The sequence below is a fragment of the Nymphalis io genome, chromosome 6 (genome assembly GCF_905147045.1).
Source record: "Nymphalis io chromosome 6, ilAglIoxx1.1, whole genome shotgun sequence".
Taxonomy (NCBI): domain Eukaryota; kingdom Metazoa; phylum Arthropoda; class Insecta; order Lepidoptera; family Nymphalidae; genus Nymphalis; species Nymphalis io.
Genome location: NC_065893.1, coordinates 13,499,775 through 13,525,574, shown reverse-complemented (window position 1 = coordinate 13,525,574; position 25,800 = coordinate 13,499,775). Strand labels below are relative to the sequence as shown.

The 25,800-nt window shown below is 38.0% G+C and overlaps 1 protein-coding gene across 1 annotated transcript in view; it reads right to left on the bottom strand.

Annotated features, from left to right (window-relative positions):
* LOC126768923 (set1/Ash2 histone methyltransferase complex subunit ASH2) overlaps positions 1–25,800 on the bottom strand; it is a 437,703-nt gene that overhangs the window by 44,202 nt on the left and 367,701 nt on the right. The gene's annotated exons all lie outside the window — the stretch shown is intronic.

Genomic DNA, 25,800 nt, shown 5'->3' with positions numbered 1-25,800 from the left:
TCATGTTGTTGACTGCCTCGTTGGTCTCCTGGCTAGATATGAGGCTCCGAGGTCCTGGTTTCAAATCCCAGGTCAGGCCAATAAAAAATTAATGTAGTAATATTTGAATAAAAAAATCAGTCAATCATATGAATTATTAAACCCACGCTTATCACTTATTCTACCGTTCAACAAAACTACTTAGTTTTATTGTATTCCGCTTTTAAGGGTGAATGAGTCAGTGTAATAACATGCACAAGAGACAATACTTCTTTGTTCCCAAGTTTGGTGACGCATTGGTGACTTAAGGAATTGTTTCTAAGTTTGCATAAGAAACTATAATGCCCTAAGAAATCATCCCTTATGGCAATGTCTAAGACGATGTTCTTTCGCATATAGTGAATCAGCCTGTGAATATATCACTTGATTAGATAAGCAGTTATCTTCGTGATTTTTTTTGGCTTACCATGATGAATTATAAACACAAATAAAACCATAAAAACTCGCGGATTATCCGAATTCGAAAACACGAGCCGCGAGTTAATAACCACGTGTAATATCTACTCCATCTTGCCTCTTGAAGAAAAACTTACATAATCCGCATTCAGCGTTTCCACCGCAATAAAATACCAAGCACTTGTTATACGTGATGTGATGTACTGTATTGCGGATCAGAACTTAGTTGTATACCATTTTAATGGACTTTTGGCCACATACTTTTGTTTGTCTTGTACTAAGAAAAGTCCTTGAGGTTAAACAATTTTCTGAGTTGGCTTTAGACCAAATCTTTATGAGCGCGCCTTCGAAATAACCGTCTTTTGTGATAAATTTAACAAACTTCGAGTATCATTTTTGTCGAGATTATTCACTTTGTTTTGTTGCAGAGAAATAGGTATAGGTTACATTTTTGGTTCTTCCATAATGGTCAATGTATTTCTACAATATTGTATATTTTATAAAGCTCCACACAAAATAAAATTGGCATTTTCTGTGCTGTTAAAGCGGTGACAAAAATTTATCAACTTAATTAATTGATAAGAATTAATACACCGAAATATATTATTTATTTATGAAGATGATTTCAGCATTACGTAATTTTAAGGAATTATTAGTATTCCAATTTACCGCTCCAACTAAGCGTACATCATGCGCTAAATTAGTTGAACCTGGAATTTTCTCATCGCTAGGCGGCATGTAAGTCGTTGCAATATTGACGCTTCTATAAAACACACATGTTTTTTCATATAAGAATCACAATTTATTTAAAATTTATTAACACAAATCAAGAACGAGAAAAATCAGTGTCGTTTGCTTGTATTTGTACCGGTGACTTACAGTTATTTACCACGTGTATTTTTTATTTATCGTCAAATCGACGTTAAATCTTTTATGCTTGGGGTCCCAAGTGACGAATAAAACATAACCCACAAAAAAACCAGCTGTCTTTTCGGGTGTCGTCACTGGATCGCTTGCGCATACTATCGCGATGTCCCAACATTTTGTTCTCCTTTGAGCCTCCAATCCCTAGAAAGGTCCTCAGGCTAAAGAGAACTCTAGCCCCAGTAACCATTACGGCGAGGGAATATTATCAACTATCTTTCATGACATCTTTATTTTATTTCCGATATTATGTAGTATATTAAATAATAATTAAAAAACTACTCAAACATTGCTGAGTATTCAAATTGCATACTTCAAACGTAGCAAAAATGAATAAAATTGTAAATCGCTAACTAAGATTTTATCAGCAACATACAAGTGTTTATTACATCAAACAAAAATAGACAATACTGCTATATTAAAAGGGACTCAAATCGCTTGGTGATACTTTGATGACTTGTAGTGTCCCCACGATATGAATATGCAACGTGTTTAATATGCTAAGATCTTGAACATATCCGATACAACGAGAATCCTGATAACCATAACTCGATACGGCAACATCTACGAAAATTTATGCCTTAACACATATTGCTTTGATTAAATAAAGCTGAATCTATAATCACGCGATATGCAGGCAACTTTGTTCAAAAATCTAAATATAGCTCAGTTTTTAAGTAGGTTCTTGCGATGAATCTTCAGAATAAGTTAAAGAATTCAGAAGAAGAAAGTAGGTGGACATGCATATGGGCCACTTGATGTTGATCATATAATAAATAAAAGCTTTACCTTTAAATAATAAAATCTTAGTTCCCAAGGTGGCTTATTGGCGATGTAAGCTATGGTTAACATTTCTTACAATGCCAATGTCTATGGGCGTTGGTGACCCATATGCTCGTGTACCTACCTATATTATATAAAAAAACAGCTTTACATGCTTTCTGAGGTGTTATGGCCTTCCTTCTAAACAACAACAAGTTGTGAGATTAGGTTGTGAGTTGTTGTTAGGTTAGTACCCCAAAAAAAACCAAGACTTTTGTTTGTATGCTTGTCCTTCTATATCGACCTTCACTCTACCGGTACGAAGCTGGGCTATACAAATTAATTTTCGAAATATAATATTTTAAAATTCCCTATAAATACGAATGAAAACCAAATACAGCAAGCAATTTCAGCTGAAACATTTTTCAATTTCTTGTACAATCCCTCACAGCTCTGTTAACCTCAGGAGAACAATTGTAGACGAATTGATGCATTGTACGTGAATTTAAAAATAAACATACGATTGTTTTTATTCTACATCTCAATTGCTTTTAAAGTAAATGCAGTTTAAAGCTTTTTATGGTTATGTGAGTTCATATGAGTATATATACGGACGAATAAATATGAAATTTTTCACATTATGTGGAGAGCACTTAAATGAACGCAGGAATGAAAAAGTATATATATGCAGCCGAACATGAATTGGTGTTTTTGGAGTTCCGTAGTCAATATATCATTCATTTAATTACATTCCATAAAAGTTCAGTAACTAATTTATTTAAGGTTTTTCATAGCACTTGTTTCAATCAATTAACAGCCATTTGTAGTCCACTGCTGAACATAGGCCTCTCCCAAGGTGCGCCAAAGCTCCCGGTCCTCCGCTTTCCGCATCCAGTCGGTACCCACCACCTTCTTAAGGTCATCGGTCCACCTTGCTGGAGGGCACCCTACGCTGCGTTTGCCGATCCGCTGTCTCGACTCTAGGACTCGTCTGCTCCAACGGCCATCGGTCCTTCTATTTAAGTGTAATGTATATATTTCTGCTCGCAGTGCTATTCAGTAAGAACTCACATTTATTCTTACTTGAGCAATGTTGATAACTCTAAATTATATATTATTATATAGCATATAAAGACTTACGCTCTATATATGCTATATAATAATATATAATTTAAACATACCAATGTATTTTCTAAGGGTCAATTTCAATTACAAAATAGCTCCGTAGAATGTGATTCCGTAAGTCATTGAAATTAATTTTAATAAATAAAATTAAATAAGATTTATATTATTATATTTATAATATTGTAACTTCAAACAATTAACTCAATATAACTACTAAATTGGAAATTTCAAACAGCACGATTGATGTTGCAAGTTTCGCCTCAAACTAATAATATATAATATGTGTATAATTTATATAAATATATAAATAATATCTCCTGCGTAGTTGGCTAATCTCCCTTGAGATTGGCCGCCGTGGCCGAAATCGGTCTAGAGGACATTATTATTATTTCAGTCATATGAAAATTCAGTGGTATTTTCACGGATTGAACCCCCGATCATTATTTAAGATTCACGCATTTGCGGACGAACGGAGCAACTTATAATATTGAATAATAAACTAAAATATTTATCGATGAAAAAGAGAATCGATCTCATTATAAAAATCATTCACGTGCATATTCGTTAAGACTTGACTTTAATTTATATTAATTTAATAATGATTTATGTATTTTTTTAATTCAATAAACACATGCTGATTACTCGTTAATTATGAAGTCGAGTTTGTTTATATCTAAATAGTTTTTAAAAGCATTGGAAAGCAATCAAACTATATATACAAAGCTGGAGAGTTATTTCATATGTTTGAACGCAATAAAATAAATCTCAAACACTGCAATACCAATATGAATATTTTTCTTGCGCAAGATAGATCGTTTATTGAATAAGGTTAACAGAAGTAATAAGTTACTTTAAGCTACTATTTTAACTAGCGGATTGAGCCATTGACTTCCTCGTTGGTCTAGTGGGTAAATATAAGGCCGCAGATCCCGATGTTCTGGGTTCATTACACAAGTCAAAGTCTCTCAGTAGCAGCCCGGAGTCCAGAGTTTGGAAGTGCATACACTGTGCTTCAGAAAGTACGAAAAGCTGTTGATCATTCATCTGAACTCTTTCGGTCGTATTGGAAAGCCGTCCCATCGAATTATGATTGTGAGGGAATAGAGAGTGCACCTGTGTTTGCGCATTAACTTGTGCAGTTTAATCATCGTTTATATAAATCATCATCATCGTCATCGTTTATATGAATAAAAATGGGAAATGATACTAAAAATATATGTATGTTACTAAATTAAAAAGTTTAAGTTTTCAAGAAACTTTTCGAAGTTGTTGGTGTCGCATACGGTTTTTTAATATTTGGTAGTAATTAAGATAAAAAATGACTTTTAAACAAAAACAAAACATCTTACAAAAGTGTATTGTTATAATAAACACAAAAACAATGAAATTTGAAGTCGGTACTTAGCCCAAATACTATAAGACATCGTTGAGTTTTACTTTGCAATATACTCATAAATAACTTAATTTATCGATAACGATAAGTACTGATGATAGCTTTTGAGCAGCGGGATAGTCTGGGGTGTAAATATAAAAGTCTTCAACTTTTCAAGAGCTTTGTAACATTATACATTTAAAGCCCTAGTTAGTAATTTTTGTTACTTCGTTTGTTATCGCATGTAATCGTTTTACTAGTTTCATTGTTTAAGCTTGATTGGAAATTATTAAAAATATTTAAAAAAAATCTCCATAGTTTACTTATAACGTTACGCACAATCAGCACATGGTCCATCGACCTTTCTTCAAGATATGTGCATTCGATATTCTACGAAACCTTTTAAAAGAAATCTCAAAAGTAAATTCACATTCGCTCAACGGCGATATTTTATTGCTTTAATAAAAGTCCTAATACATTAAACAAAATCTTGTGGAGTAACGTAATTAAAATAAAGTCTCCTGGGAAATAAGGAGAAACCGGTTGAGGCGCTCAGGAGGGGCAGGGGTACCTTCTTTCTTATTTTTTCTAGGTTTATATAAAATTGATTGAAATGGGGTTCTGTGACATTATTAGAAAGATTTATGTTGTGTTTTTTGTAAGAAATAAATGCGTCTTGTTTAACCTACTTCAAAAAGGTTCGCAATTTGTCTGTATATTTTTTATTATTATAATTTCGCATGTACTCGCAACATCGTTGCTTGACTACTGGATGACTACTGCCTGCCATCATATGACGGCATATTATTTTATTCTCTTAGCAATAAGCTGTTTTTTGTATTAACGCTTACATTTACTTACAGGCTATTTTATATTCAGGAGAAGTGGGCAGTGGAAATCTAAATAAACGGATTAGAAAGGTTCACTGTAATATATGCTGAGTAGCTTTGTTCCGTCGCACGTGTGCTGTTTCGAAAACAAGAAATCTCATTAAGGCCACCGGAAAAACACTGTATATCCGTTTACGATAATGTATTTATGTTTTATTTTTTCTTAAAAAAACTAATGGTATTTAACAATTCACGTTTCGTTATTTCTTTTTGGGGAGAAGTTTTGGTAGCAAAATTATATATATATATACATATCAAATTTCATATAGGTATAATGAATTAAGCAGTACTTCCTTCAAGTTGTGGTTAAGATTTCTTAATTTAGTATAATAAGTTCAAAAGAATTATTGACATTGAAAATTTAAACAAAAATGTACAAATCAAAATTAAAAATAGTTACAATATCAATAATCGCCAAGTTAAACGGTAGCAAGAATACTAGCATTATTACCCTATTGAATCATTGATCAAAATCTACGCCGTTGCTACGCTCAGCCTACGAGATATGCCAGGTAGGTTTAGCAGCGTAGCGTAGCAGATGTTTCAAAATGAATAACAAAATTTTCAATAAATACTAATAAAAAATATAAAAATTATTTATTTTTACTTTTATGCTAATGATGCTATTTCATTGTGTTCCAAGTTCGTTAGGTGAGAAATCAAGCAGTCATCATATACCTATTATATAGAGTGGAAACTTAACTGGCATAAGTTGTAATATACGATATGCTGTATGTTTCCCTAATAAATAAAATAAATAAATAAAAATAAAATATATATATATATATATATATAATATGACCAAATCTTTATCAAAAAGCAGTTCTTAAATCATCAACAATTAGGTCTATTTTAATTTTATTTATTTTAATAATAATTGTATCTCTATATTCTATTTGTATTTAATATGTATTAAGAAATATTGTCTCTTATTTTGATTGCATTTTTACGTTTTACCTTTCTAAATTCGTCAAGCAACATCACCTTTTTATATTCGGTCCTTGATCCAACAAACAAGCGAGTTTGTTTAGGTATTGATCAAAACTCCCACAAGGATCGTTGATTTAACATTCAACATGTCAGTGGTTTCAAATGCAAGATCCAAATATTTGCTTAGTTATCCTTTTTTAGTTTTTACAAAATCATATCACGCTGCTCGATCCATTACCATTCTGTTAGATTTATTGGCTGTAACGTTAATATTTTGCTGACCAAAATTTCATAACTTAGTGTGGCTGCTTATAGGGTTATCTTAGCTCACATTCTTAAAATGTTTACATCAAACATATTATAATACGATAAAACACAATACGTGCTTACAAAATAGCTTATAATATAATAGCTCAATTCCGGACCGCAGTTGAAATGTAGTGATACGCGTAATCGAAGGTTTACCGAAAACGTGCTGACGAACCGCAAAATGCTCATCGAATCTAGACCGGTTGTCACGGAATTTGAGATGTGACAGTGAATTATATATCGTATACCGATATAATCGGAAATATATTCAATGTTAATTATTTGTAACAAATTGAAAGTGGTCGATGTTAAATGCACACAGAGATATACTCGTATGTACATGTGTGTGGGTTTAATTTCGTTGGTATTAAAATATTTAAATTCGTTTTTAGTTTCGTATTACATTATTTAAGGCTCAACAGCTAAACGGTATGTACCGACTTCTTGTCTTACCATTTCCAGCTTATGAGATAATAATTTAAAAAAACTATAACAATGATAATAATACTGATGGTTATTTTGTGGTCGAAAGAAATTCAGAGAATACACTACAAATACGTTGTAAAGCAGTATGATGAAAGCTTTTATCATATTCAATAAGAAGAGAGGATTTTTAATATATTGTTTACCCCTTTAAGGGGTAAATTACTAACAAGGGTACAGTAACAGCCTGTTAACGTCCCAATGCTGGGCTAAGGCCTCCTCTTCCTTTTGAGGAGAAGGTTGTAGAGCTTATTCCATCACGCTGCTTCAATGCGGGTTGGTAGAATACACATGTGGCAGAATTTCAATGAAATTAGACACATGCAGGTTTCCTCACGATGTTTTCCTTCACCGTTAAGCACGAGATGAATTATAATCACAAATTAAGCACATGAAAATACAGTGGTGCTTGCCCGGGTTTGAACCCACGATCATCGGATAAGATTCACGCGTTCTAACCACTGGGCCATCTCGGCTTTTCGACTAACAAAGGATTTATCCTAAAATAGTCAATCATATGGTAATACTTACTGGCGTACCAAGCGTCAGTCATGAATTGTTATTTAGTAGCAAATACGATTGTATATTTAATATTTTACAACCAGATATACACGCAGTGACATTTGTATGTGAAGAAATTTTTTGCAACAACATGCATTACAAGCTAATGATTCGATATCATTCAACATACAGTGTATCTCGACCTCACTCGACCTCACTCGATCTGTAGTACGCTTATTACCACAGTCACAATACATAACCATAGCGTACAAATAAGCTTTAAGCTTGTTTGATTTTCTTCATTGTATTCTTTGTATTGTTTTAATTAAAGTTTTTATCATCATATTATAGTATAGACACTAAGTCTGTAAATATTCCTCAGCTCAGCTGACGGCTTCTTTTTTCGGAAGTTATTTTCCAAACAAGAATTATATAAACAAACTAGATAGACATGATTGAACTAGCAATCTACGGTTAATTTTACATGTTCTTTAAACATGGCCTTTTAGGATTTTATTTTTTAGGATTAGGACTAAAACTTTTACTGAAAGAGAATTATAATTACTGTTGGACGAAATAAATGCTTTTTATTATTATTATTTATCAGCCTTACTTATAAACTTTGCTTCGCGACTATTTAATTAAACACTGATTCATCTATTTTTATCATTATTGATTTGACATTATATATACTACATATAATCCTTTTTTTTTTGTAAATACGTACTTATATAGATAATTACACCCAGACTCAGGACAAACAGACATGTTCAAGTACAAAAATGTCTGTCCTAGGTGGGAATCGAACCCACAACCTTCAGCGCCTTACACCAACCGGCTCGTAATATACAGTATATATGGCCTAAATTATAAGTACGAGTATGTTATATATCGTAATGTAACTCAGTAAACATTTTAAAATAAAATAAACACGTCGGTAGTCGTAAACTACGGTTCGCCGAAAACGTGCTATCTGACCGCTGTACGTTCATTGAATCCGAGCCAATTGTGACGTGTTGATAAAACTTATGTAGAATTTAAATCACATGAAATAAACGCACCTCAATTAATGTATGAAAATAAAATGAATCTATTATAATAATTTATTTAAATTTTGAATTCGAATGTTCTGGAATATTTATTGATGAAAATATGAAATTACAGATTGTTAGATTGAATCAGATAATAATGTATTTACTTTTTTATTTCAATTTTTGCTTTTGGCTTTTTAATGTAAATCCATTTTATAACGTTTAATTTTTTTACCTAAAGACTTGTTTAAATAAATATTTTAATGTCTTTTATTTTGCTCTTTTTCTGACGTATATCTATGCTAGAAAAATATTTTTTCAATGTCACTTGTTGTTTGTCTTTACTGGTGGTAGGGCTTTGTGCAAGCTCGTCTGGGTAGGTACCACCCACTCATCAGATATTCTACCGCAAAACAGCAATACTTGATATTGTTGTGTTCCGGTTTGAAGGGTGAGTGAGCCAGTGTAATTACAGGCACAAGGGACATAACAACCTAGTTCCCAAGGTTGGTGACGCATTGGTGATGTAAGCGATGGTTAACATTTCTTACAATGCCAATGTCTATGGGCGTTGGTGACCACTTACCATCAGGTGGCCCATATGCTCGTCCGCCTTCCTATTAATATAATTCCTAATGTAAAATGACGCTTTTAGACAACTTTAAACCGACAACAACATACGAAAAACGATTTCAAATAGCTTTGTATATATAAAATATATGGCGGATAATAATTGTTTACATCCTGTATTTCAACTCGCAATACTGCGTCTTGTCCCACAGTGGTCAGTACTGAGACTAATGTGTCTCTAAGGCGTTGTCACAGTTACATCGTTTGTATGATTTATAATATTCCATTCAAAAAACAATATATTTTTACTTTTAGAAACGCCTTTAAATCTTCAAGCGTTACGTTTATCGCAAATAAAACAGCCTTTTCAATCTAAATAATAACAGCATAAATTAGTTACAACCACTTAGATTCTTCGTGAGATTCACCAATCATTTACATCATATATTTTTTTAAGATAGGATAGATATATTTTGAAATACAGTTATGAGATTATCTAATCGTTATTGAGCTGAAAGAAACACTTAAACGATGACAAAGAATGCTAAGTTTTAGATCCAACTGGCTCGCTTCCTGCATTCGCTCGTATCGATCACCGGCCACTCGTAGATTATCAAATATAGTTCATTATACGTAGTTTTTCAAATGTAATCAACAAAATGCTTGGAGTATGAAGCGCCTTTATACAAACGGTGGTTGCGTGGCACCCCCCATATAACTCTTAGGGGCTATTAACTCGTAGCAATCTCAAGTGTCGTGAACATTAGTGTCAGTGTTCTACGCTTCACGGATTTAATGTCTCGACCAACTCATTCACATGCTGACGTTACACAGTTGACCACGAATGGATGTGTGCTATTTAACTTGTACATAAAGTACATACATTTTATATAATAAGCGCGTTGTTTTTTTTTGTAATTTACGCCGAAGGTTGTGACTTCGATTCCCAGCCGGGACAGACATTTGTGTGCATGAACATGTCTGTTTATCCTGAGTCTGGGTGTAATTATCTATATAAGTATGTATTTACAAAAGAGAAATAGTATATGCAGTCAGTTGTCTGGTTTCCATAATACAAGCTCTACTTGGTTTGGAATCAGATGGCCGTGTATGAAGAATGTCCCATAATGAATGGATATTATATATTGGCGATGTCAGGAATATTTAATATTTCTTACAGCGCCAATGTCTATGGGCATTGGTGACCATTTACAATCAGCTGGCTCATTTGCCTACCTATTTTATAAATACTTACATTACATTCTTAATCTTATTTACAACTGAAATAGAATACACGTTTTAATAATTGCTACGTGACATAGATTTAACTCTTATCGCTAAGTTAAAGACGGACATGATTTTTTTATAGTATAGGTAGGCGGATCAGCATTTGGGCCACCATGGGTAAGTGGTCACCAACGCCCATAGACATTGGCACTATATGAAATGTTAACCATCACTTACATCACCAATACGCCACCAACCTTGAGAACTAAGATTTTATGTCCCTTGTGCCTGTAATTACACTGGCTAACTCACCCTTAAAATCGAAACACAACAATACCAAGTACTGTTGTTTTGCGGTAGATTATCTGATGAGTGGGTGGTACCTACCCAGACGACCTTGCACAGAATTAGTTCAGCTTCCACCAGTAAAAGATCATAATGAGTCATGTGATGGCCATAAACGCGCAGTTTGACGCTGATTTATGATAACTAGAATATAATACATATTTGTATAATATTAGACATTACATGTCTAGCTATGGCGTAATGTATGATAATGAGAACACTATTTGACACTTTAAAGTTAAAAATAAGACTCTGTGAAGGTCTCATTGCATTGGGCTCCAATGTTTTCTGTAGGCTTTATAGATTAACATGTGGTAGAATTTCATCGATACATTTTTTCCTTCACTGTCGAGCGCAAACTATTAACACAAACTAAAAACAAAAAAACACGGTTGCGTTTGTGCGGATTTGAACCAGCAATGCTAGGTTAAGGCGTGGATATATTTAAAGCGGGCTTATTTAAGTTGCATTATACTTTTTTCAAGTTATCTACAACTTAAAAAAAAAGATAATTTAATAAAAAAAGTTCTCATCCAAATAATATTCAGTTATGTAATACGCCTTATTAACATTTTCATATTGACGTAACGATTACAAATATAAAATTAAATATAAATAATTATAGATAAATTTTAAGTTGAACACTTTATAATAATAATGTCCTTTAGACCTATTTCGGTCACGGCGGCCAATCCCAAGAGAGATTAGCCAAATACGCAGGGGATATTACAGTGCACAAGCGTGTGCGCAAACACAGGTGCACTCTCTATTCCCCAATTCTCATAATCCGATGGCATGGCAATCCGAAACGACCGAAAAGAGGTCAGGCGCAGGACCAACGGCTTTACGTGCTTTTCGAGGCACATGAGTATACAGACTTTCAACTACCAGACTTCGAGCTGCTATTGAGAATTTTCTGACAGAAAAACACAATAACTTTTTAATGGCCCGACCTGGGAATTGAGCCCAGGACCTCCGAGTCTGCGACCTTACATCAAGCCACTAGACCAAAGAGGCAGTCAAAATTGAAAACTTTATAATTAATATAAATATTATTTGATGGTGAAATGTTATTTGCTTAACGTGAAGAAAAGAGTTAAATAAATGTTGCAAATTTAATCACACGTAACTTTTATTATTTGTAAAGAGTGCAAAATAAACAACAGTTATATTATATGTATCAAAAGTGTTTATGTAAATAACAAAATGTTAATAAAAAACGAGTTTGCGATATTAAGTAAATTCGGTAAATGTTCGTGTAATGGAAGTTATTTTTGTGTCAGTTATTTTATTTTAAATGCTATGTATACAAAGGTTGAAACAAATTTTAAGCTTTCACTCAATCAATCAACAGCCAATCGTTGTCCACTGCTGAACATAGGCCTCTCCCAAGGTGCGCCAAAGCTCCCTGTCCTCCGCCTTCCGCATCCAGTTGGTGCCCGCCACCTTCTTAAGGTCGTCGGTCCACCTGGCTGGAGGGCGCCCTACGCTGCGCTTGCCGATTCGCGGTCTCCACTCTAGGACTCGTCTGCTCCAACGGCCATCGGTCCTACGACATACGTGACCAGCCCACTGCCACTTCAGCCTGCTAATTTTGCAAGCTATGTCGGTGACTCCGGTTCTTTTCCGGATAATCTCATTTCTGATCTTATCCTTCAAAGATACTCCGAGCATAGCTCGCTCCATAGCACGCTGAGCGACTTTGAATTTGTGGACTAGTCCCGCAGTTAGTGTCCACGTTTCGGCACCGTATGTCATGGCAGGTAAGACGCATTGGTTGAAGACTTTCGTCTTCAAACATTGCGGTATAGACGACTTGAGGACTTGACGAAGGTTGCCAAATGCTGCCCATCCCAAGCGAATTCTTCGATCGGCTTTCTTCTCGAAGTTGTTCCTACCGACTTGTATTATCTGTCCTAGGTAGGTATATTCACTAACAACTTCGAGAGGTTTCCCCTCAACGTATATCGGTCCCGGCACGACATGCCTATTGAACATGACCTTGGTCTTGTCCAAGTTTATACCGAGACCGATACACCGGGAAGACTCGCCTAGGCTACGCAGCATTTCGGTGAGTTGTTCCAGCGACTCTGCTATGATGACGATATCGTCGGCAAATCGAAGGTGTGAGATGTACTCGCCGTTTACATTGAATCCATACCTAGTCCAATCCAGCGTCTTGAAAACGTCTTCCAACGCGTTGGTAAACAGTTTCGGGGATATTACATCCCCCTGTCTCACCCCTACGCGCAGTTGGATCGCCTTCGTCTTACAGTCCTGGATGTGGACAGTCATTGTAGCGGCGTTGTTCAGACATCTCAGTACCTCGATATATCTCCAATCGATATGACATCTCTGCAATGAGTCGAGCACTGCCCAGGTTTCGATGGAGTCGAAGGCTTTCTCGTAGTCCACAAATGCTATACACAGTGGCTGATTGTACTCTTTGGTCTTCTGCACAATCTGCCGAACAGTATGGATGTGGTCCACGGTGCTGTAGCCTGATCGAAAGCGGGCTTGCTCTGGGGGCTGGAACTCGTCAAGTCGTCTGGACGGTTCGTGACGACTCTTGAGAACAGCTTATACACGTGACTCAGGAGGGAGATTTGTTTGTAGTTTTTGAAGAGGGTTTTATCACCTTTCTTGAAAAACAGTACCACCTCACTCCCGCTCCACGTTTCCGGGGTCTTGCCATGTTGGATGACGGATTTAAAGAGGCTTGCTAGCTCTTTCAGGACCGGAGTCTCGCCTGCCTTAAGCAACTCTGTTGTGATTCCGTCATCTCCCGGAGCTTTGTCAAGCCCTGGTCAACGACCGGGAGCTCCTCGGAGTAATGGCGCATAAGAGGGGCGCGCTGGTCATTAATACTGATTCCCACGGGTTTATCCGATCTTGAAGAGAACAACTGCCCATAAAACCTCTCTACTTCTCCTACAATCTCAGGCCTAGAGGTAACGACCCCACCATTTTCAGTTTTAAGTTTTGTCAGACGCGGCCTCCCAAACTTGCGAGCGAACACTTTCGATCCCCGATTTTGCTCGATCGCAGCCTTGACGGCACGGGTATTGGAGCGTAGGAGATCGCGTCGCGTCAGCGTTTTTATTATTCGATTTAAGGCCTTTTCTGACAAAAACGATGGTAGTTCTCGTCGTTTTCTCATGAGCTCGTGTGTCTCAGCAGAGAGTTTTGGTGCGTTGTCTCTTCTCTGTGGCGGAAAACACTTGCGGGATGTGTTTTGCAGTATTTTGACCAGCGTGTCGGTTCTCTCATCAATGCTGCTTATGGTTTCCAACGCGGTGAATTGATTTTGAAGTTCCATTTGGAACTTTTCGGAGCCTTGAGCAGCTTGGAGCATGGTAGGTCGGAGAGTAGACCTCATCATTCTCGATCTTTCGGCTTTTAAGTTGATATTTAGGGTGCCTCGAACCAAGCGGTGATCACTTCCGGTATTAAACCTGTGGATCACTGAAACATCTCTAAATATGTGCCTTTTATTCGAAATGATAAAGTCTATCTCGTTCCTTGTCACGTTATCGGGGCTTCGCCAGGTCCACATCCTCTGAGGCTTCTTTTGAAAGAAAGAATTCATCAAAAAAAGCCCCTGCGCTTCGAGAAAGTTTACCAGCATTTACCCCCTGTGATTTCTGCAGCCCAAGCCGTAAGGTCTGACTTTCGATTCACCGCTATCTTGTACTCCCACTTTAGCATTAAAGTCTCCCATAACAACATTGTAGTGGGCCTTCGAGGTGTCGTTGAGGGCCTTTGTGATGTCCTCGTACATCGCTTTGACCACATCATCAGAGTATGTCGAAGTTGGCGCATATACCTGTACGACCTTCAGGGAGTACCTGTCGGAAAGTTTTAGGACAAGGTACGCTACCCGGTTCGACACACTACTGATTTCCACAATGCTGCTAATGAGATCCTTTTTGACTAGAAAACCGACACCACCCTGGGAGAGGTTATCACCTTCGTGGAAGTAGAGTAAGTTACCGGACTCTAGAGTTATCGTGTCCTCCCCCTGTCTTCGGACTTCAGATAACCCTAGTATATGCCAGTTTATATGACTTACCTCTACTTCTAATTCGGCGAGGTAATGGTCCAGCCTCATCGAGCGTCCACTGTACGTTGCCATGTGCAGTCGTTTTATACGGTAGTCTGCCGTGAACCGCTGATTCTTAGCACCCCCTGCCCTGCCGATACCGCGACCGCTACCTTGGTCGGGCCTAGCGGGCTTGCCGGTAACTGGGGGCCTTTTTTTGGGCGCATCTGCCATTATTATTAGTATGGGCAAACCCCCCCCGGGTTTGCCCATACTCACCGCGCTGGGCAGGCGTGTTGGCGAGCGCAGTAGGGGGGTAAGATGTTTATGGGGGGGGGACGCTGCTGCCCATCCCCCCTTTTCCCCGTCCCTCAGTCGCCTCTTACGACACCCACGGGATGAGATTGGGGGAGTACTATTCTAAGCCAGTACTCCACGGCATTGCTTTATATATTGCAAATTTATAATATTTTTTTATTATCATTTAGTAATAATACAACAATTAAATCAACGTTGAAAAATAAATAAGTCATTAATGTTTAATGTTGTAATTTCAAATGGCCATTAATAAAAAATCACAGATAACATTTTTTTTTTTTTATATCGCCGGGAGGGCAAATGACTCTACTCCACCTGATGGTAAGTGGTAGTAGAGTCCAAACGCGACGACGGCCAGTACAGACGGGAAAAACGTTCTGCAAAAGCCGCCTTCGCCTTGCCGGCCCGCAAGATTCCTCTTCACGCCTCGTTTGAAGGAACCCGGGTTGTAAGAGGAGGGGAATACGTGAGCTGGTAAGGAATTCCATTTTTTGGAAGTGCGACAAAGAAAGGAGTTGCCAAATTTCTTTGTTTGCGATGGAATTGATGTCACAGTTAGGCGGTGACATCGAGAACCAGCTCGCGTGGACTTAAGAAGGAAGGGGGAAGCAGGAATTAGAGAGAATAATTCCTCAGAGCACTCGCCGTGATACAGTCGATAGAAAGCGCTCAGTGCTGCTATCTCACGACGCAATTGTAAAGGTTCAAGGGTGTTTGTGACCTTTACGTCGCCAATAATGCGTACGGCACGTCGCTGCAACCGGTCCAAGGCCTCAAGTAGGTACTTAGCGGAGCCATCCCAAAGGTGCGAGCAATATTCCACGCAAGACCGTACCTGTGTTTTGTACAGCAGGCACAGTTGTTGTGGCGTGAAAAAGCGCCGCACCTTGTTCAGAACTCCGAGTTTCCGTGAAGCTGTTTTTATAACAGCCTCGATGTAATCCCTTGGACTAAGGTCGCAGCGAACGTCAATCCCCAGCATGGCGATTTTGCTTTGCATCACCAGCGGAGTACCACAGAGGGAGGGAAGAGGGGAAAATGTTGACTTTTTCGCCGTGAGAGCGCATACCTGTGTTTTCTTGGCATTAAACTCAAAAAGATTATCAGAGCCCCATTTGGCGATGAGATCTAACGTCCTATCGAGTTCAATGACAAGATTCTCCCGCCTCTCCTCAGTTTCCGCCCGCCCAGCCACTGCGCGTCCGTGGTATCCACCATGCACTGTACTATCATCTGCATAGCAATGTATGTTCCCAAGGGAGAGCATATCATTGATATGCAAAAGAAAGAGTGTGGGAGATAGCACAGATCCCTGGGGGACCCCAGCATTCACTACATAGAATTGTGAAGCGCAACCATCTACTAAAACACGAAGGCTACGCTTGTGTAGGAAGCTGGCAATCCAGGTGCATAGCTGAGCAGGCAGACCATATGACGGTAGCTTGGAGAGAAGACTTCTGTGCCAGACCCTGTCGAAAGCCTTGGAGATATCGAGGCTGACAGCCAACGATTCTCCATGCTTGTCGATAGCTTCACCCCAGAGGTGTGTTACGTACGCTAGAAGATCACCTGTGGACCGTTTTGGTCGAAACCCGTACTGACGATCATTAATTATACAGTGATCTTCTAGGTAATGGATCAGTTGGTTGTTTAAAATCCGTTCCATCACCTTACAAAGTACTGAGGTGATAGCTATTGGCCGATAATTTGCCGGGTCAGACCGATCCCCTTTTTTGGGAACCGCTTGCACATTAGCTCTTCTCCAAGCCTCCGGCACACTTCCCGAAGAGAGAGAAAGTTGGAACAGGCGCGTTAACACAGGAGACAGCTCCGCTGCGCACTTCTTCAGCACTATGGCTGGTATTCCATCGGGACCGCTAGCTTTCCGTACATCAAGTAATTGCAGCTCCGCACGCACATCACGTTGCCTGATTTTAATGTCAGGCATCGTATGGCCACATGCAGGTATTGTAGGTGGCAGTGCACTACAATCATCGATGACGGAATTGTCGGCAAAGAGTTTAGCCAGGAGATCAGCTTGCTCTTGCGGACTGTGAGCTAGCGATCCGTCCGGATTTCTGAGCGGTGGCAGCGAAGGTTGTCTCCAAGTCACCATTGTGGGATCTGTAGAGGCACACGTAGACTCGGCTCTGACGAACCAGGTCCACACGTACCACCAACATGGAGAAGGAGGGGTCCTCCAAGCAGCGCAGTCGGTGACAGCAAGCATCCGTACTGACGAACAAGCATACTCCGGCTTTCGCTTTGAAGGATTCTTCAAGCGTGTAGCCGGGATAATTAAGGTAGCTGGTATCGGCAGGACGGAGTATTTGTGTCTCCGTGAGAAACAACATTGCTGGCCGTGCTGTCTCGAGATGGTGGTGGACAGCGTTGAGGTTAGTGTGGAGTCCTCGGATGTTAGAGAACTCGACCTCAAACAGCGAGGGTATGGTGGGGGTGAGCACCGCTGTACGACCGTTATTTCTTTTTTGTTGCGCCATTTGGGAGAAATTAAATGGAAAGAGACGTGAAGCGAGCGATGTATTGCCACGATAGGGATGGGCAAAGTGTGGAGGCGTGTTTCCCCAAGTGGTTGCCAAAAGGAAAAATACACTGACCCGCCGGACGGAAGGGCCCCCGAACCCCCCCGGAAGTGGCCGCCGGGACCCCACCTACCGGTCACCAACCGGCACGACGGTCCACCCCGAGATTATGCGTGGCCTGGTGGGGCAGCCTCGCGAGCTGGTTAGGCACGCTCGGGCCCCTGTACTATGCCACGGGCGGCCAGCGGAACAGCCGTTTCTTCGGGTCTCCCTGACCGGCAGGTCAATACAGTTTCCCCCGGCATTGGTTCAACAGCCGTCTCCAACCGGACCAACACCCATCGCGGCAATACTCGCTCGGGCTCTGGCTGTACGCTGGCTGACCTCGAAACGCGGCTGCAAGCCACTTCACGAGTTTTTCACCATGCGTACGGTGGTAACAAGCCAGGCGGATGTTAGCATCCTACCACCAGATGAGCAGATGGTCGCTCAGATATCCCTTAGTCGCCTCTTACGACACCCATGGGAAAGAGAGGGGCAGTGAATTGTATTCTTTCTCCGTCACTGCACGGATAAAACATAGAAACTTAGAAAATTTTTTCTCAAAAGAAAGGGTGAAAAGAAAGTTGCTTAATTTCAATGAAAACTAACATTGTACCATAGATTTATATATATAAATGGTAAAGCAAAGTAACAGCCTGTAAGAATCCCACTGCTGGGAAAAGGACACTTCTTCTTTTCAGATTTTGATATTCCTACATGCTGCTCCAAAGTGACTTGATAGTTACACATGCGATAGAATTTCTTCCGGTACAATCTTTGTTTAAGTTTTTCACTCGTAAATTATAAAAAAAAAATGTGATAGTAAAGGTTGGTGATTAAAATTAATAGTCCAATAAACAAACACATGCAAGCTTTAAAAGTAATATGAAATTAAAAAAAAATTAAACTCTTCTTTAAAAGTTTTTCTTTTATTATTAGTCCTTTTATTTTAAAAATAATTGTATACTACAAAATGGCTCGAAGTCTCGCGATATTTTCTTTCATCGACAAGCATGAATACACATTGGTACTTGCCCGGTTTTGAACTCGCAATCATTAGTTAAAATCATCTAGTTTTATCCAGTGTGATATCTCGGCTTTATATGTAAATAATAAATTCTCATTACCAAAATAAAACGATCGTACATTATATATAACTCATGTAGGGATTACTGAAGATTTACTGTTGCATGAAATACGTTATATATTAATAATTTATCTAATCTTCTACGATTTATATGTTATATTATATATGTAATTACAATTAAACTTGATACGCGTAAACTTTATGTTACAATCACACTTGGGCTCATATAAAATTATATTATTATAAGTTATATTATATATAATTAAAGTCAACGCCTACTTAGCTATACATATAAACCTATTAACCGCCTTAACCACCTTAGAGTTTAAAAAATATCTTACATTTTTTTTTAATAAATAATATTTTTCGTTACTTAATCACATATTCATTCTCATACAAATAAATAATATTTCAGATAAGCTATTGTCAAAGTTATAATACCTTCGAGAATTTAACAGAAACATGATTTAACTAAAAACCGCATAATTTATAACTCGACCATGTTTAAAATACATCCAAGAGCGAATTACGCGGTACTGAAGTTGAAAATTACAGCCCTCTATTAAAGCTGGCGATCCATAATGGCGGCATCTGCACAACTCATATGGACGATTGATATCACAACCATTAGTATGGAGTATAGCGGACTATTTAGAACATACTAGCTACATGCTCCGACATCACATGGGTACGATTGACATTAAATTCTAACATGGTCTGGTTGTGCGATTAAAAGTGAAATCTTTTATTAAATACTGACAGCATTTTATCGGATCGGACATACCATCGGATCGGTAAGAAACTCCTAAGACCTGAACCGGCAAAAGAAACAGCAGAACAATTCCTTTTTCAAAAATAAATCTTTGTGCATTCTATGTATATAAACTCATTCAACAATTATTTTGCCAATAATAATAACTCTACTCAATTCACACACCTTTTATAGACAGTTAATAAGAGAACCAGTAATTTATTGTTCTGTTGATCAGGATATATTATTGTGAACTTTGTGTGCAAATACAAGTGCTCTCTATATTCCTTAAATCAAATCAATTCGAAATATACTTTTTTCAAGTAGGCTGTTCTCAGCTCTATCGAATTGTCATTTTACAAAATAATTCCACCTTGACACCCGATATAAGATACTCACGGAAAATGACTTGTCGAACAAGTAACTGCGTAAGCTTGAATAGGAATACACCGTGTCACCTATTGACCCAGTAATCAAAGTGTGAGTGTAAGCTTACAACTCGGGATAGAGTGAGTCATTTACTTAAACCTGTATGCCTCAAAACGTATTTTACGATAGTCGCTCATATAGCTGATAAGGTGATTTTGAATATAATTTACATTTTTTTATTACTTGAAAGCTATGTAAGAAACAAAATTACTTTCCATACAATCACCGGAGTAACAGGCAATCTTGTAAAGTGTTGGGTATTAGATGCATAATGCGAACGTCTAGCCTCTAAGTTTGAGCAAGGAAATAACAATTTGCTATAAATACTTTCACTGAGAATTGATGTAATGATTATTAGCATTTCTCTTTTATAATATTATTTATATTTATATTAAATATTATTTACTTAGTGGTAGGGATTTGCGCAAGCTCTTCTGGGTACCACCTACTCATCAGATATTCTACCGTAAATGAACAGTACATGGTACTCGGTTTGAAGGGTGAATGAGCTTGAATAATTGAATAATAGAATTACAGGCACAAAGGACATAACATTTTAGTTCCCAAGGTTGTCCTTTTAGCGAGAGTTTTGGAGACTTATTTTACCACGCTGCTCCGATGCGGATAAGTGGTAATATATTAAAGAAATGGGAATATAGCATGTCATATAGCTGTATTTTTCTAGTTCTTATATTTTTTAAATTTAATTAAATACTAACATAGATGCGCAAGTTCGCCGATGTAAATTAATACAATATAATAGTTATTTAGTTTTTGTCATTTTAATACCAAAGCAAATATTTAATACAAATTAAGGAACCAAATATAAAAAAAAGGGACGGATGCATATGTCGGTATAAAAATTAAAATTTAATTACAAAAGTCCATACCAAATGTGTATATATATGCGAAATACACATCACATCACGAGATCTCCTAAACTGTCCGCCCGATTGACTTGAAATTTGTCACAGTTCCCTCACGTAGACGCCCACTAAGTTACGCAAATCCTATCAAAAATACATTTTTCTTCTCATCAACTCGCGCGAAGCCGGGACGATTATCTAGTTACTTATATAACGGTTAAATTACAAGAATATATTTGTAAATAAAATCGATCACGTGAATTCATACGGCTTTAGACGACGCGTGGAGCAATTTATTTTTCTTAAAGGCTAATCTGCCTTATGAAGATTGATTATATGCTTGCAGTGACTCGGCTGCTAGTTGATTGACATCGCAATTTACTACATTGGCGTTTTTAATTTACCCTCTCCTTGTTCTCGGTTTAAAATTGAATTTGTTTGTTACTTACTTTTAATGGAAACTTACAATAAATATGTAACTCAAATACATAAAGAATTACTTCATCAAATCTGACTATGTTTATGGAAAAGTTGATTATAGATATTAACGAGTATATATTTGTTTATTGGTATGAGAATACTTGGTGGGGCTTTGTGCAATCCCGTACAACCATTTTACTACCAAACCACATTACTTCATATTTTTATAATTTATTTTCGAGCCAGTGACTAGAGGCGCATCTTTGTTCGCAACATTAGTGGCGCATTGGCTATAGGGCCAACGTCTATGGGCGGTAATTACCACATACCATCAAATTTAACTTGCCCGCGTATCTATTAAAAATAATAATAACAGTAACAGCCTATGAATGTACCACTGCTGGGCTAAGGCTTCCTCTCCCTTTTTGAGGTGAAGATTTTGGAGCTTATTCCACTACGCTACTCCAATGCGGGTGATGGAATACACATGTGGCAGAATTTCAAATTAGACACATGCAGGTTTCCTCACGATGTTTTCCTTCACCGTTAAGCACGAGATGATTTATAATCACAAATAAAGCACATGAAAATTCAGTGGTGCTTGTCCTGGCTTGAACCTGCGATCATCGGTTAAGATTCAAGCGTTCTTACCACTTACTTAATAATAACAAGTTAAAACAATTCTTCATAATGTTAAAATTAAATCTGAGTAAGTCGAGCATGGAAGTAAAATTTGGTTTCAAATCAAAAACGATATTTTTTCACGTTCGTTTTCACAAGCGCTCTTGTATTATTAGTAAGCAAATATATAATATCCGTTTCATGTTAAAATACTATAACTCGATTATCGATTCATCTAAAAAGGACGCCGATTCGCATATTTTTTACTGTTCAATAATTAGTACGTATTTTTACTATGGCAAAGACTATGAGAGTTATAATTTCAGACCGTATGTGTATTTATTATATATTATTCCACATATATACATAATTCGATAAATAAGGTCTCATTAGGAGCAATTTCATCGGTCGATGTTTTAAGGCTCTGTGACGTCACCTTATAATATGGCACCTAAAAGACTTAACGATAAATGGAAACGCTATCCTCATTACATCAATTTCTATGTATTAAATGAAATACATATACAATGTAATTCGTACACTTATTCGATTATAAATAATTATTAGTCAGTAAAAATTTTATTTTTTATTTTTCCGTAGTCTCGTTTTAGTTTTGTCATTTTTTTTTCATTTTTGACAATAACTGCTTTGTTTGTGTAGTTGCAAACTCGACCCCTGAAAGAACATCGCCAAGCCACAAGAAAAGCGAGATATAGAAGATGCGTATACTAAAATGATACCGCGGCAACTCCTTTTTTCGTCGTAGACGAATGTAATAGAGTTTAGGGAAAAAAAAATCCATATAATGCATGATTTATAGAGTCAGCGCAAAGGGCTATATGCCACCTAGCGATTTAAAAGTCGCAGCTTCGATCCTTTGAGCTGTTGTCGCACGCAGGAATATTAGTATTCCTGCAATACTTAGGTATTGCTGTTTAGTGGTATAATATCTGATCACAAAGCCCTACCACCTACAAAATGTAATATTTCTTGCTTCCATTACTTACAAGTTGTCGTACAATATTCACTGTTGGCGCTTATTATAAGACCCAATAGACTAGTTCTCTAAGAACGCGGAAAGATCCGATTATTTATGGGACGCCATATATGATGAAACATTGGTCCTGTGTCCTTAGAGAAACAATGTTAAAAGCCAGAAACTTACTAGAACAAATAAATGGTTAATAAACAGCACAAATATTCGTCTCTGATTCTAATATATTTATGTACAGTAGCTACATTCAATTTTGATTTGTTTATATTTTTAACCTCTATTGTAAATAGTTAATATGTTAATTTGCTTTAAAACGTATATTATATTTATACATGGAAAAATACATTTTAATGGGCAACTCTAGACGTATGAAACAATCCTCATATCATCAAAGCGATACCACAATATGGGACTTAAAATGTTACACGTGTATATAATTACATTGAAATCACTACATCACTAAGTGATATAATGAAATATTACTAATATACTCACATATATACTAATATAATATAGTAATATTACTCACATCCCTAACATGAAAAGAAAACATTGAAAGGAAACTTGTTCCAAGATTATACAAAGCTCATATTATTTTTTTAATATACATTAAAATAACTCGAATGTATACGACAATATCTGTTACATATATTATTAATATTCTGAAAATACGACATCGCTTTTCCAAAGAATTTACTAACTAATATTATTTTTTCAACCGTTCAAAAGCTAGATGAAATACGTAATTTAGTTATGAAATATTAATTAAGGCTTAATAATAGGGTTAGCATTTTCGATGCCTCATAAATTTGTGTTAAATGGAATGTGATTATTGACCTGATAGTGAAGTAAACATGTTTACGAGAGCGTCTTATAAGACAAAATTACATACCAAGATTAATCGACTAATTCATTATTTAAGTTAGACTAGCTTTCGCCCGCGGCTTCGCTCGCATGTAAGGTGAGATGTTAGGTTACAATTGAATTTTTATAAACCCCTACGTGTAATTTCATGATGATCGATTGACGAGTTAAGTTATGAAAGCGTAACAAAAACACTCACGCAATTGTAATATAAGTAAGATTACTAAAATGTCCTTTACTATTTTTGTCTTTGTTAGTGTTAATGAAACGTTTGAAACGTGAAACGAACGAAGCATTCTATTCTTTATATAAATATTCACACGATTTATTTATTTTTAATAAAGGAACCTCAATGAGCTGGGATCGCTCAGTGATTAGAGCAAGTAAATCTTACCCAAAGGTTCAAACGCGGACAATGTTTCAAGTGCTTCATTTGAAGTATACAATTAATGTTGTGTTCAGCGCTGAAATTCTGCTATATGTATAAACGACACATAATAAATAATAATAGTGCCCTCTAGACCTATTTCGACCACGGCGGCAAATCTCAAGAGACTTTAGCGAACTACGCAGGAGATATTATAGTGCACAAGTGTGTGCGCAAACACAGATGTACTTCGGATTGACGGCAATCCGACACGACCGAAAACAGTTCAGGCGCAGTACCAACGGCTTTATGTGCTTTCCTAGGCACGGGAGAGCGACACACTTCCAACTTTTTATCCGTGCAGTGACGGAGAAAGAATACATTTCACTGCCCCTCTCTTTCCCATGGGTGTCGTAAGAGGCGACTAAGGGATATCTGAGCGACCATCTGCTCATCTGGTGGTAGGATGCTAACATCCGCCTGGCTTGTTACCACCGTACGCATGGTGAAAAACTCGTGAAGTGGCTTGCAGCCGCGTTTCGAGGTCAGCCAGCGTACAGCCAGAGCCCGAGCGAGTATTGCCGCGATGGGTGTTGGTCCAGTGGAGACGGCTGTTGAACCAATGCCGGGGGAAACTGTATTGACCTGCCGGACAGGGAGACCCGAAGAAACGGCTGTTCCGCTGGCCGCCCGTGGCATAGTACAGGGGCCCGAGCGTGCCTAACCAGCTCGCGAGGCTGCCCCACCAGGCCACGCATAATCTCGGGATGGACCGTCGTGCCGGTTGGCGACCGGAAGGTGGGGTCCCGGCGGCCACTTCCAGGGGGTTCGGGGGCCCTTCCGTCCGGCGGATCAGTATATTTTCCCTTTTGGCAACCATTTGGGAAAACACGCCTCCATACTTTGCCCAACCCTATCGTGGCAATACGTCGCTCGCTTCACGTCTCTTCCTTATTTTTCCAAATGGTAGCGCAACTAAGAAATAACGGTCGTTCAGCGGTGCACACCCCCACCATACCCACGCTGTTTGAGGTCGAGTTCTCTAACATCCGAGGACTCCACGCTAACCTCAACGTTGTCCACCACCATCTCGAGACAGCACGGCCAGCAATGTTGTTTCTCACGGAGACGCAAATACTCCGCTCTGCCGACACCAGCTACCTTAACTATCCCGGCTACATGCTTGAAGAATCTTTTAAAGCGAAAGCCGGAGTATGCTTGTTCGTCAGGGCGGATGTTTGTTGTCACCGATTGCGCTGCTTGGAGGACCCCTCCTTCTCCATGTTGGTGGTACGTGTGGACCTGGTTCGTCAGAGTCGAGTCTACGTGTGCCTCTACAGATCCCACAATGGTGACTTGGAGACAAGCCGATTATTCGACCATCTTAGTCGGGTGGCAGATGCTGCGCAAGAGCAGTTTCCTAACGCGGAATTGGTTTTTTTGGGGGATTTTAATGCTCACCATGAATCATGGTTAAAATCCCTCAAAACTGACCATGCTGGAAGGACTGCTCATGCTTTTGCTCTCACACATGACTTGACCCAACTGGTTG